The following is a 15,685-nucleotide window of genomic DNA, read 5'->3' on the forward strand; positions in this document are numbered from 1 at the left end:
CAAACACACCTAAAAGTAGAGACTAGAGTAATAAATCTTCATGTACCCATTATCTAGCATCAATAATTATCCACAAAGTGTCCCTCAGTTTCATCTCTCCCCTCCCACAAACTCACTCCCACCAACCAAATTAGCAAGTTCTGGACTTTATATCATTTCATCTGAAAAAACTTCAGTATGAATTTCTGTGATATTGTGATATAATAAGAAATATATATTTGGTCTTCTTCCCATAAACCCTTGTAATTTCTTGAGCAGTAGGGGTGAGAGGAGAATGTTTTGTTATTCAAAATAAGCCCTTTTCAACCATCCCTGAGTGTATGCTAATGAGCAGACTCTTGGTGGGGTCCTAGATAGCTTCAGGATGGGGGTTGGTTGCCAGAGGAACTGACCTTGTGATTCAAGGGTTAGAACTTTCAGTCCCACCCTTGGACTTCTAGGGAGGGGAGAAGGGCTGGCTGGAGGAGCTAGAGATTGAGCTGATCACCAGTGGCCAATGATTTAATCATTCATGTCTACATGATAGGACTTTTATAAAAACCCCAACCAATGGGGGTTTGGAGAGCTTTTGGGTTGGGGAACACATCCCTGTGCCAGGAAGATGGTGCACCCCAAACTCTATGGGACAGAAACTCCTGCACTCTTGGACCCTTCCAGACCTCACCCTATGAACCTCCTTCTCTGGCTGTTTGTCTGGGTCTTTTATAATATCATTTATGATAAACTGGTAAACATAAGTAAATATTTCCCTGACTTTCATGAGCTGTTCTAGCAAATTATCGAACCAGGTGGGGGAAGTGTGTGGTGGGAACCCCTGACTTTGCAGCCATCTTGGACAGAACCGTGGGTACTTGGGGACCCATTACTTGCAACTAGCATCTGAAGTGAGGGCAGTCTTGTGGGACTGAGACCTTAAACCTGTGTAGTCTGACTCTAACTCTGGGTAGTTAGTGTCAGACTTGCATTAAATTGGAGGAGACCCAGTTGGTGTCCTGAGAGTTGGAAAATTCTTGAGGGGAAACTCCGCACCCCATATCAGGTGTCAGAAGTGTCATAAGTAGAGAAACAGTTTTCCTTTAATCTCTAAAAGATAGCCCTTTTTAAAAATATAACTACCAGTTTTTATCATACCTTAATATGACGATAATTATTCAATACCACCAAGTACCCAGTTACCATTCAAATTTCACCAATTGTCTTATTAGTTTCTTTTTTACATAGAGTTTGCCAAAGTCAGAATCCAAATAAGGTCCATATTTTGTAGGAGCCCTGAGACTTCAACCAATGAAGGACAAAGAGCCTTAGAGGGCACTCAAATTGTTTTGAAATAATGCTTAATAATTGAAAATTGGTTAACTAAAGACAGCACCATAAAGTAAGATACTGGCAGCTGTTGTAACTGATATCCATGAATAATTTTCAGAGAGAAGATAAAGTGCTTACTATATAAGATTCAGAGTTGCATACATACAATAAGACAGCAAAAAAACACATCCATGAACACACCTACACATACGATTGACTATTTGACAGTCGCCGCCACCTTTGATAGAACTTTTCCCTCTTTATAGTAACATCACAGTAAAAAAGGGCAAATATGTTCTTGAATGCTTACTGGCCCTTAGAGCGACACATATACTATACATACTGTTTTGTATATATCCTGAGAGACTATAATGAAAGGCAAAAGTGAAAGGTTGTAGTGGAAGAGATAGTGGTAGATGTGGTGAGAGGTACACAGTTTGGGACCCAGTTAGATTCAATTCTAACTCCACAAACAGGTGTGCCTGAGAATGTCTGTAACCCCCTCCCTGATTGGCTAGGGGTAAACTTGTATTAGCAGCAGTCCTTTGAAGGCAAAGCCCGTAACAACCAGGAAGGAAACCGTCCTTGAGCTAGTGATGTTTTCCCCCTTGGAATAGGTTATTTAAGAAAAATGTAAATGTTTTGCTGCTCTTGCCTTTGTTTAGCAAGTAGCAGGCATGTAACTGATTACATGGCACTCATTCGACCTGCAGTCACTGAACTGAGCAGAATTTTGCCCAATAGCCAATCTTCTATCTCTTCCTAATATGTATGTGTGTGTGTCTATGTATGTTATATATACATATATTATATATATTATATATGTATGTATACTGTTTATATTTATAACATTTAAAATAATTGTAAAATTTTCTGTTTATAACATTTTAACATTTATAACACTTCAGGATTTTGAGTTAGGAGAGATTTTGATTTTCTCTTTTATACTTTATATGCTTTTATAGTTTACATGTTTTTCACAATGAGCATACAATATTTTTAAGTCCAAAAAGAGCAAAATGTTTCTTTTTAAATAGAGGAAAAAGAAAACTCTTTATTAGAATATGTGTATTACATAGATAAATAAAATACATGGTTTTCTTTTGGTTCCAAGTATGTCTGGATGTGATATGCTTTGCAAGATTATACGAAAAATCTTGAAGTATAAACTGGGGGGCTGATTTTGAGAAAAAGAGTATTCTTGAGTTTTTATCTGGGACACTAAAAATTGACATGAAATCCATCTATAAACAGTAAGTTATTGTTTTATTTTTGAGAAAAATATTTAAAATTACCTCTCAAGCTTTTAGTCATAAAATCATGAAAAAGAGTTGTACCTGTTTCCTTACCTTTTTATATTTTAATTTGAAAGTAAAAGTTAATGATATTTGTCAACTGTCTATCTCAAAACATATGTGCTATTCACATATACACAAAATAATAATAGTCATTCTTCAAAAACAGTAAACAAAACTGGTACTGCTATAAAAGGAGCATTATCACTGCTAATGGTATAAAGAACGACCTCCTTGGATAACTTCATTTTCTCTCATTGTGTTAGTTACTACTTATATTTTAAAAATTCCACATCCATTTCTCTGCCTGGACATCTCAGAGATTCAGAATTATATATCTATCTACTGTATTTTAGATATTCCATTGGCACTTTAAATGCAACATATCCAGAACTGAGTCCTTGATCTTCCCCCTGAACTACTGTGGCCCTGAATTTTCCTTCTGTTATTTGTTGGTACCTCTGTTTATAGAGACATTCATGTTTTAGATCTGGAATTGGGCTTGACTCTCCTCTCTCCTCTCTGCATAGCCCGTTTCCACTCAGTTCTGCCAGTTTCCCTCCATTAATATTTCTATCAGGTCCCTTGTCATCCTGACTCCCTCGCTACTGCCCTAATCCAGGCCCTTAGCTTGCTTGTCTGTCTCCTTTCTTCCTGTCTTATATCTCTTCAGTCCATCTTCAACACAGCCTCCAGGGTGTTTCTCATACTCAGATTTAACCATGTTGCTTCCCGATGCAAATCCCTTTCAATGACTCACCATCACCTATAGCATAAATTCCAAACTTCTTAATTTGGTTTGCATGGGTCTTCATGTCTTATAGCTCCCAGTTTGAGGTTTATGCTGTAGCAACCTTGAACTGTGAATAGTTTCTTTCCTATGGCATTTGTTGTTTTTTAGTTTTACGCCCTTGTTCATGCTGTTCCCTCTGCCGAAATGCCATTTCTCCATCTTCCATGCCTGGAAACGCCTATGCATTCCTTAAGAATGAGTTCTGTCGGCACCTCCTCTAGAAAGCCCTGTCTTTTCCCCACATGAATTCTTTCTATATTTTCCTCTATAATTGGATATGCCCTGGGCATATCTATATCTTTCTATTTCTAAACTGTTTTATAATTGTTTCTCTATGTCTCTAACTTTTTATTGGACAATGTGTTCCTTGAGGGAAGGAACTATATCTTATTTATCTTTTATAAAATCACTTAACGCTATGCCCAATGCATAGTAGGTTCATGAAGAGAAATTTAGAAAATAAAATAATAAATGATATGTGGGAGGATAAACTAAACTATTTAAAGATTAAGGATATGAGAACTGGGCTTGGTGCTTGCATTTGTCAATTAATATGGGGGAAATGGTGTCATGAAAATTTAGACTGGAAGGAGACAAATGTGCATATTAATAAATAAGAACATGGCTATTTAATTCATGAGAAATAGAATAAAAGTCAGGTTAATAGAAGTACTTTGTGGGTTTTAGAAGGATTAGGTTGATTAACTCTCGATAGGGAAATAATATTTTATTGGTAAGTTGGGTTTACTTTCAGTTACTTTTAGAAAGTCAGCCACAGCCCAGAATAGAAGTCCTCACTCCTACCTTAACCACATCTCAACCTTTCCTTTCCCAAATCCCCATGTATACTCCTAAAAGTATTAGAAACTGAGGCCAGAGCTTCTCGCTTCCTGTGGCAGAAAGAAGTCATGGATATTTTGGGGACTTCTGGACATTATTAAAAAGTAACATAAAGAGACTGGAGGCTGAGGCATCACTATTTTGCAGTAAAAGTCACATATCTTAGGGCAGGCTGGCTCAGAGACATCATACAGAAAGGAGCTAAAAGGAAGATGCATTATGGGAAGAGAAAGTAGGAGAAGGGGCTAGAACTAGAGGGTAAGAGGACATCCAAGTGGCATACCCTCTCAAGACCTAAAGACATCATGTGAAGACCTAAGTCATGAATCTTGGCCTCTTTTGCAGTCCAGGAAGCAGGTTAGGTACACTGACACTACAATCTGGCTCATATTCTATATGACCCCCCCACCACCTCCGCCTTTGATTTGCTTAGCATTGATTCAATTTGGTTTAGTTAGGAAATACTTTCACCTCCAGTGGGACCCAGTGTGTATTCAAAGGAGAAAAGATAGATGAGTCACATTCAGAGTGAGGAGCTAGGAGTCCAGCTCCATATTCGTTTGATGGATATTGACAAATTCTGCTTATGACCTTATTTGTCAGGAAGGAATTTTGACCAGGATTATTGGTCTTGCTCTATAAGTTTGAAAGGGTATGTATAATTGTAGAAGTAACTTCAGTGCAAGATCCTGGGGTGGGGCTGGAGATGGAGAAGTGCATCACACAAGAGTAGTATTTTGCATAGAGGAGGTTTTACAAGTCCAAATTTTTACTAAGAATTAAAAAAAAAAAACAGGTTAGATAATTCTTTAAGAGAGAAGTTATGTTTGTGGCCTATATTGTGGAGCTGGATGGGGTATCCTAGAAGGCCCATATACACTGGGGCATGTCAAACCCTGCCTATGCAAATGATCTGGGGTAGGCATCCTACTTTTGACACCTGAGGGAGTTAGGTTCATGTAAGAAAATTACAGCTCCCTTTGATTTTATCTGGATGGCAATCTTTGCAATAGTAGTATCTAATATTGGCCTGGAATTATAGAGACAATAAATTTTCCTTTAATGAACTTGATGTCCTGATACTATGTGAACCAGATAAACTTGGACCAAAACAATAGAAAATGATGCCCACCTAGTAATGAAATGATCCAAACACTGAACTTGTGAGTCATGGATTTGGCTCAGAGGGAAAATAGTTTCTCATGTAGCTTGGAAAATGAGAGAACTGCTTAACTTGAAGTAATGGATAATTCAATTTCACCTGAGGATCTCATACTAATAGCTGAAGATGGAAAATATTGCAATAGCCTGAAATTATAACAGAAAATTCTACCCATTTGAATTATAATGTGCTGAGAACTGCAGATGACTGCATTTCTGTCTTAGACATGATTGTGACCTGAGGCTAAATTCTTGAACTTCATGTACCACATTTGTCCAGTAAGTTGAATTAGAGGGTTGCATGGTAATTCAACATGGTTATTAAAACATATGGAGACTAAATACTGATATAATACATTGGATTATAACCTGAATTGTGGAATCTGGAAACCATTCTAACTAGGAATATTCTGTTTTGTAATTTGCTCCTTGTAGTATGCTTTAGGAATTAACATTTAGAACTAAATGTGCATTTACTGAAATAGTAAGAAGAAAATAAATGCAAGTCCTCAGGGTTTTGGGTTCAGTGCCCAATTGTGGAAACTACAGACAGTCCCTGGCTTTTGCCCATACAATTTACAACCAACAGTTACACATGCTATTGTGTGTGGGCTCTTCCTTTACCCTCCTGATTGACAGAAGGGCTTGTGCTGTTGCTGGAGACCTCAGCCACATCACAGTCTACAGATCTTTTACTTCTACTTAGCTTCCTTACAGATGGACACTGTAAATAGAACTTACATCCTCAGAAACCACTTCCCCGAACCCAGAGTTTCCCCTGATTTAGGGGAAGCTGCTATTGAGGCAGCCCAGACACTGCCTGTAAGATTCCATCAGCCTCTCTTCCTTACCTATCCCCCTCTCTTCCTCTACTGGAGCTGGATTGTGACGCTTGTGCCTGAGTAGGGTAGGAAATTTTTTACCTTTAGGGTGGGAAAATTATGTTATTGGATATTATATATTATTAAATTATATTAGATATTATATATTATATTAGATATTAGAAACATTAGAACTTGTAAAATGTTTTTTACATAAAACCACTACTATAGATAAAAGACAGTTATCAGTTTGCCATTAAAAGTTTACAGACACCCACACACACACAACACACTACAGAAGTAATAGTATCATTGAATAGATCTGACTTCGATACGTAACATTGTTGGAAAAATACAGTAAATGTTTCTAATAGCCAGTTTGCAAACTTCTGGAATATAAATCATTTGTAAATTGGGGTCTACAAGGATAAGCTAGATATGATTAGTCATAAATTAGATTCTATCATTTGTTAGTTTTCCCCACCATTTTAAAGTGGGGGGAAAATTTACGTTGTTATTCATAGCCATGGAAACTAGAAATTTATCTCGTAATTAGAGTCAAGGCATGCAGTAACAAAAGAGATATAGGCAAAATGCTTGTTTTAGATGTGTTGTGAAATCAACTGAATCATTGTAGGTCAATTGGAGATTACCCAGGGTTACCCAGCTGCTTTATGAGTGCAACAGAAAACCAGGGCAATGTAAGATACCGACATTTAAGGTGAATAAATAAAAAAATCATGCTTGACTGGCATCTTCCTATCTTAAGAGAGGTTTTAAAAATATTTGCAAGGAGCAGAGCTAATGGTACAGCATGTAGCACTGAGCAGACATCACATTTAATTCTAGTTCTAACTGTGTCATTAATCTGGACAGGAAAGTATACCATTTCCTACTGACAATTTCTATATCTATATAGGAAAGCATCTGGAGTTGGTGATTTCTAAAGTCCCCTGGAATGCTATAATTTATGTTTTTGTCTAATGATTAATTTAGAGTAACAGTGGTGAATGGATTGCTACCCTAGGAAATTATACAGAACAGAAAATTGTGTGATGTATTCTGGAAGTTGTCTGTATTATGAAATGAGCAAAAGAATCATCTATTGTGTTTTTAGAGCCTATTTATGCTGTATGAAATCCTTCCTCAAAGCACAAAAGGCTCAGATTCTTTGGGAAATGTGCCATGGAAAGGAAATGAAAGCATTAGCCTGGCAACTGCTGGTGGTGACTATTGAACGATTTGGAGGCTTGTTTATCTGAAGGTTAGCCAAAATTCTGGTAAAGAATATGAGCTGGAGTTCCCTCAAACACAACATTTTATGTGAGGCTTCCAATACTTGTGTAAGTAATTACACAGAAGAATAGCTTCCCTTGAATTATTATGATATTTCTAATTCCTTTTCAAATCTAGAAACCAAAAGACATTCAAAATCTAAAACAGAGAAAATATTATTATTAGTTTTTCTTTTACCAAAGCAAGATTGACATGAGGATTGAATTTTGAAGGGTAATGCATTTGAGAAGCGACTAAATTCATCCATACTGACCATGTCATGTTTTGTCTAGACTTAGGTCTCCTGCCCAGATCTATTATCTGTAACACAGTTGTCTTTCAACAGCCTCCAGGACATGGTTACTTGGATGTGCCACCTTCATCAGGAAACGCAAGTCCAAAACTTGCTCATCTTCTCCTCTTGAAAGCTATTTTTCCTTGCCCATTTCTTTTAGTATCACCCTGGCTAGAAATCTTGGAGTCAGTTTTGACTTTTCCCTTTCCATTCCTAATATCTTATACCCAGTTTGTCACCAGGCCTTTCCTTTCAGATAATTTCTTCCTTCCAAATGTTGCTCATAGTAACCATCTTCTCTCTACTGCTCCACACTTATCACTGTTGGGAAACGCTGGATTCCTCAACTTCCTAGCTGGTCTCCCTATTTCCACACTTTCTTTCCTTGAATACACAACACAAATTACTTCACCCCAGATTTTATTCCCTTGTATTTTATCAGTTACCTTTTCAAAAACCAATAATAGTTCCATCCTTACTCTTGAATTGAGTTGTAACTTGGCTGCTCAGCTAGACTTTCAATGTCTTTTATAACTTATTTTCTCCTAATTATATAATCCCAGCAACCATTATTCCCTTTCTGTTAGAATCTTCTGGAACCTGTCCTGGCTGAATTGAAAAATAAGGAATTTATTAAAGTATCAGAGGAAGAGTTCCCAGAACTCACCCAAGGGATGAAAGTAGTTCAGGTTCCCTACAGCTGGACTGTAGGTATCATAATATCTGGGTTATTGGGCAGAGTCATTGCTCTGAATCTGCCCAAACACAGCTTGAAAACAAATGTCAGAAGGATCTTACTGATTCCATATAACTTAATTACATTTCAGGATAAAGTGCTACACTCTTTAAAGGAATACAAAAATATCCAGCACCCAAAAATGTAAAATCCACAATACCCAGTTCTAATCAATATACTAGATATACAAAGAAGTAGGAACATGTGATCCACAGCCAGAAGAAAATATCAATTAATGGTAATATACTCAAAAGTGACAAAGATGATGGGCCTAGTTTATAAAAGAGCCAGTATATATGTTTTAAATATGCTTAACAATGTACCTGGTAAAGAAAGAACACGGAAAATATGAAAATAACCCAAATGAAATTTTAAAGAGAAAAAATATAGTATTGGAAATAAAAAATAAATTTGATGGAATTAATAGCACATTAGACATTGCAGAAGGAAAAACAATACCAGTGAACTTGGAGACACGGCAATGGAAGCTATCCAAAAACATTTAACAGAAGCTCAGTGAGCTAACATAGGTGTAATTGGAGTCCTCAAAGGAGGTTAGGAGAGAGATGGAGGATCCAGAGGGGATAGTAAAGAGGGAATTCAGAAAAAAATACTTGAAAAAATAGAGGCCTAAAATTTTCTAAACTTAGTGAACACTACAAGCCTGCAGCTGTAAGAGGCTCAATGAACTTCAAGTAGAAGACACATTAAAAAAAAATATACCAAGGCAGCAATCCACTAAAAATTGTGGAAAATATACCAAATTGTAGAAAATCAGTGATGAAAAGAAAAATCTTAAAAACCAGAGAAAAAGATACATTATGTGCAGATTAAAAAAAGGGATAAGAGTGATAGACAATATCTCATCAGAAACTATGTCTGCTAGAGAAAATGAAGTGACATCTTTAAAGTACCTAAGGAAAAAAAATCTGTCAATCTAGAATTCTATACACAGTAAAAATATCTTTCAAAAATGAAGATGAAATAAAGATGCTTACAAAGATAATTGAGAGAAATTTCCAAACATTTTAAAACAACCCACGGATCAAAGAAAACAATCACAAGAGCATTTAAAAAATACTTTAAATGAATAAAAGTGAAAACAAATATATAAAAATTTGTAGGATGAAGCTAAAGCAGTGCTTAGAGAAACAGCAATAAGTACTTATACTGGAAAAGAAAAAAGATCTCAAATCAATGATCTAAGAAAAAAAAGGAAATAATAAAGATAAAAGTGTACTTTTATCAGTAAAATTGAGGACAGAAGAATGACAGAGAGAAAAATCTATGAAATTAAAACCTTGCTCCATGAAAAGATCAATAAAATTGATAAGACTCCAGTTGGCTTGACCAAGCAAAAAGAAAGTAGACATATCCTACAGATAGTAAAGAGGATAATGAAGGACTATTATGAATAACTTTCTGTTAAATAAATTTAACAAATTAGATGAGACTGACAAGTTCCTTAAAAGACACAAACTGTCAAAGCTCAATTGAGGAGACAGGTAACCTGAAGAATCCTATATATATGCTCATTCAGAGATGCTCACTGCCTTCATTATTAGAGAAATGGAAATTAAATCCACAATGATACACCACTACATTAAAGGTTCTCAATAAGGAGGTGGTCATTTGCCCCAGGGGACATTTGACAATGTTTGGAGACAGCTTTTGTTGTTATAACTAGAGGATTGTTATTGGCATCTAGTGGGTAGAGGACAGGAATGTTTCTAAACATCCTAAAATAAACAGAAGAAAAAATTATCTGGCGTCAAATGCCAATGGTGCTGAGCTTAAGAAACTGACACTACATACACAGTAGAGTAGCCAAAATTAAAAAGTCTCACAATACCAATGTTGGTAAAGATGTGGAGCAAAAGGATCTCATAAAATGCTGGTGGAAGCAAAAAATGTTACAGCATCTTTGGGAAAAAGTTTGGCAGTTTCTTAAACTGTTAAACATGAGCTTATTTTATCCAACAATACTACTGCTAGGTATTTACCTAAGAAAAACAGAAACGTATGTCCACAGAAAGACTTGTTTATTGTCATAGCCATTTTATTCACTTTAGCAACAAACTGGGAAGAACTCAAATATCCATCAACTTGTTAATGAATAAACAGATTGTGGCATATCTATATAATGAAACACTACTCAGCAATAGAAAGAAATACACCATTGATGCATGCAACAGCATGGGTGAATCCTGAAAGCATTAATCTAAGTGAAAGAAGCCATACTTCAAAGACTACATGCTGTTTAATTCCATTTTTATGAAATTCAGGAAAAAGACATATTATGGTACCAAAAAGCAGACCACTAGGGCCAGATTGGGGGTTGGGGATTGACTACAAAGGGGTGAAAGTAGTATTTTAGGGGGTGATGAAAATGTTCTATATTGATTCTTGACTGTGGTGGTATTTGGTGGTATTTGCATGACTGCATACATTTGCCGAAATGCAGATTGTACATTTTAAAATCAGGAAGTTTTATTGTATGTAGATTACATCTCAGAATAAACTGATTAAAGGCGGAAATAAAGAAAGAAACTGCATGCCAAATGAGGGAAACTCCTTCTAAACTTTATTTATTTATTTATTTATTTTTGGCTGTGCTGGGTCTTCGGTTCGTGCGAGGGCTTTCTCTAGTTGCGGCAAGTGGGGGCCACTCTTCATCGCGGTGCGGGGACCGCTCTTCATCGCGGTGCGCGGGCCTTTCACTATCGCGGCCCCTCCCGTTGCGGGGCACAGGCTCCAGACGCGCAGGCTCAGCAGCTGTGGCTCACGGGCCCAGCTGCTCCGTGGCATGTGGGATCTTCCCAGACCAGGGCTCGAACCCGTGTCTCCTGCATTAGCAGGCAGATTCTCAACCACTGCGCCACCAGGGAAGCCCAGGAAACTCCTTCTATAACTCTGGGTTTCAGAACCATTCAGCCTCTGTCAAAATTGGGAAGCCCCCTGCCCAAATAGGAAGCTGCCTCTACAATTCCAGTTCCCTCTACCCCTTTCAGAGCCATAGTTCACACTCCCAAACTGGATGCTTACCACCCACCTCCGTCTCCATAAACACACATCCAAACTGAAGCAGGGAAACCTATTTCTCAGAGTCTAGCTGTACTGGAGTCTGAGCATGTGATTTTTAGCTCCAGATTCCATAGCACATCAAGGCATATTAAATGGAAGCTGGAACCAAAAACAAATGAGCCAGTCCAAAGTGTTCACCACAGTTCTTCAGCTCACCTTGAAGTAGTGACTGGCTAGTCTCTTCCCTGCTTCTCACATGTAATTTATTTTCTTCTTTCTCATTTGGGATCTCTCTCTTACTACCTTCCAACCTTTCTCGCTCGCTTACTGTCAAGTCCTTCTTTATTCTTATCTGGATCCCTACTATCTTTCCAAGCCTAGCTCCAGCCCTTCTTTCTGACAATACTGCTCCTAGACCCAGGGAAGCAGGGCTTACATATCAGGGGCCCCAGTTCTTTGGAGTGCCTTCTAAAAAATGTCAAAATACCCTTACAGTGGTACTTAGTGGTGGAGATCAACTGTGGTAGGCAGTGCTGTATGGGTGGAGAATCAGACCGCCAAGACCTATGTTTTCCCTGGTCCCCGTTAGTCCCCTTGAAGGTCCTCTCTGACCCTCCTTTATCCCTAACTCATGCTTGTGGGATCCACCAGAAGACTCAAGGAGCTCTAGGATTCATACTTTCAGAGTCTTCCTAGACCCAGTAGCTGGATCCTCTAGCATGAGATCACAAGAGATTGTGCTGCTAAGAATGGGGATGAAGTTGATTTTGAGTGAGCCTCACTTATGTCTGACACAGGAAGTATTCAAGACACCAGGTTACCCCTGATGGATGTGTCAACTTTCTCTGTCTGTTAGGATTGCAGCCCTGCTCAGGTCTACAGCACGCTATGGCCTCCACAGGTCCCACGCAATGAAGAAGGCAGTGTTCCAGGACTGGTCATGTCTATCCTCTCCAAGGGCTTTCAACACTATTGCTCAACTGTGCCAATTAGCTCTTCTGATTGATGTTCTCTCTTGACTCTGACTAAGAAGATGACATATTGTTCGCCTAGGTCTGTCTTAGGTCATATGGATCTAGGGTTGTACCTTCTTCATTCCCACTGACGATGAGTCCCTTGCCTGTCTCCTGATAAAGACAGGTGTGTGGTGATAATCTGATGCCCAGGTATTCTCTAACTGCAGCCTAAATGTTAATTATACTGGTGGAGGTAGAATAAGTTCTTGGAGAAGTAGCACTGTATCTTACATTTGTTTTTCATTTTCACTGCATCTAGCTCTATTAGGCACTAGCATGCCATTACTGTTGTATGTTTGTTTGTTTTTTCTCTGAGAGATTGAAAGGCCCACAGAATACTTAATCTTCTCAATAAATCAAACATTTCATTCAGGGGATCAAATGCTTAATATTTTCTTTGAAAAAAGAAGCTATTAAATAATGTTGGCCTATTGCCTTGAGGTCAGCATTCCTTAAATTAAAAAAAGGAAAATATGAATTTTTTTCTTTAGATAATTCCAGCCAAATTCTGCTTTTGAAATAGAGTTCTATGTCAGTTATGTCACAGACTAAACCATTTTGCATGGTATAAAAAAAGACCAAGTAAATAGACACAGGTTTCTTGAATGTAAAACAAGTGCCTCTTCCTTTTTTTGTAAATCATTTTCCCTTTCAAGAAGTACTTCTTATGGCATTATGTTGATCCTGACAGAAGCAATTCTAATTTCCTTCCTCTGGTATGTGGTATGGTTTTAAAGGTTGGTGTGATGTGCTTTGGTATGACATGAAAGTCATCATGAGATTTACGGAATTGACCAGCATCTTATTGCAGCCAGATTTTTTCCTAACAACCTAAGCCTGACATCAATTTGGATGATGAATGTACTCAACTTAAATTTCTTTTTAGCATACAGACAAATAAATGGTAAAAAATAAAAAAAAATCTGCCATTTGGAATAGATACCCGGTTCTGAATCTATCCAACACCTGTGTTGGTCATAAAATTAAACAAAAAAATCTTTTGATTCTCTTTCTTCTTTAATCAACACATTCACTAGTATATTTGATATGAAAATTCTTGTAAAACCAATTTGTATTTATGTCAGAATAATGTCTTCAGAAATGAGTTTGGCAGAATAGAATGGGAGGAGTGTATGAGTGAAAAAGATGGGAAAGGTTAGAAAAAAGAGTGATTGCAATAGAAAAGGAGATATTTTATATATAAGATGGCTTAAAAAAAACAAAATCAAGCAAAAACTTTAAATAATGGATCTGACCAGAGGCAGAGAAACAAAAAAGGAACAAACCACTTATGTTTCATTTTATTTAGATACTCTTTAAGTGCTCAATTGTAAATGTATAAATACTTTAAATATAAATACTTATTTTAAGAATAAAATGTTAAGTTTGGGATGAGTCAAAAAACTGAAAGCCAAAGATTAGGAAAAGTTTGTAAGATAAAGTGTTACTGAACATTTATTAAATTATCCAAATTGCTTTTTTTTTTTTAAATTTGGAAGCACTTCTAGTAATCTATCTTGAGAACTAGAGAGGGTGGTACAAATCTTGCAGAGAACTCTGACTTTATATTTCCCAGACTATTTTACTTTTAGAGTAGAAAATGATAAAACTGACCATTTTAATGAAGTCAATAACTTATGTAAAATAAACTGTCTATTTGGAGATAAAGTTCAGATGTAAATTTTGGTGTGCTAATCTGCTGGGCTAAGAGGACTTTATACGATCAAACATATATTTAGTTATTCTGAGCCTTTTCCTTGCATAGTGAATTTAGATGTAAATATCAATTTGTGGACTTTTTAAAAGTATGAATTAATTCAAGCAACTGTTATTAAAAACATAGTTAATAGCAGGTTGTTTGAATTCCACTTATGGTTTTCAAAAATTCAATTATTTGACTAAATTGAACCATTTAAAAAACCTGTTTTCGTTGCAAGCCTGCTTCAGAAATTGAATAGAGAGTTTAAAGCACACTGTTTTCTAAATTTTACATAGGCCATTTTTTCCTTTTAAAATCACAGAGATTTTATTTATCGTTTTGGAATACTGAAATGAAATAACTTGTAAAAATGAATAAGAATTTAAAAATTACGGTAATTTCTCTTTCCACTTGAAGTTTAAGAAAGGCAAGGCATAATTAAAAAAAACTTTCTTAGAATGAAAAATTTACAGCAGCAAGGCATACAATGTACATCAAATTTAAATGTTTCCTGGGACTCTAAAATACATATTACTGGTATGCATGCCTCTGGAATCATTAGACCATTACATAATAGATTCATTTTTCATATCTGTTTAGAACAGCTAATTATGAATTTATCATTAAGATTGTCACAATTAAAGTACAAATTTTAATCTGGTGCCATAGCTGGAAGGAAACTAAATCTTGTAACAAATATCCAGATAAATTCTAGAAAATACTGAACCCTTTTTTGATGCAACCATGAACTAGCTCAAGCACTTGCTAAAGTTTGGTGACTATTGAACAAAATATAGTTAATTGTTAGCATTCAAGTAGTAAAAAATATAAAGTCAGTTGGTAAAATAGATTTGGATTTAAATTCACAGCCACCACTCTAGATGTATGTTTTAAGTAAGTGTTCACAGGTTTTGCATTTGGAAAATTGGGGAGAATTGTGAGAATTAACGAAGTTGTGTATATATTTGGTCGAGTAAAAAGCCTTTACCATGCTATGAGACTTTCCAGAAGTTTGGGTCATAATGTCAGCATCAGGGCATGACTCTCATTGCCTGAGGGCTCAAATCAGGTGGGACTAAGGCAGAATGTGAGTTCATATATGTGTTTGTGTGCACACATGCACGTTAATGTGTGTATGTTTAAATTGATTTTTATTTATTTATTTTTGGCTGTGTCGGGTCCTCGTTTCTGTGCTAGGGCTTTCTCTAGTTGCGGCAAGCGGGGGCCACTCTTTATCACGGTGCGGGGCCTCTCTCTATCACGGCCTCTCTTGTTGCGGAGCACAGGGTCCAGACGCGCAGGCTCAGTAGTTGTGGCTCACGGGCCTAGTTGCTCCGCAGCATGTGGGATCTTCCCAGACCAGGTCTCGAACCCGTGTCCCCTGCATTAGCAGGCAGATTCTCAACCACTGCGCCACCAGGGAAG

The 15,685-nt window shown here is 37.0% G+C and overlaps 1 protein-coding gene across 1 annotated transcript in view; it reads right to left on the reverse strand.

The window, feature by feature from the left end:
• Positions 1-15,685, reverse strand: part of CFAP299 (cilia and flagella associated protein 299) — a 601,825-nt gene that overhangs the window by 36,811 nt on the left and 549,329 nt on the right. The window lies entirely within an intron of this gene.

The sequence above is a fragment of the Balaenoptera acutorostrata genome, chromosome 5, assembly GCF_949987535.1.
Source record: "Balaenoptera acutorostrata chromosome 5, mBalAcu1.1, whole genome shotgun sequence".
NCBI classification, from domain to species: Eukaryota; Metazoa; Chordata; class Mammalia; order Artiodactyla; family Balaenopteridae; genus Balaenoptera; species Balaenoptera acutorostrata.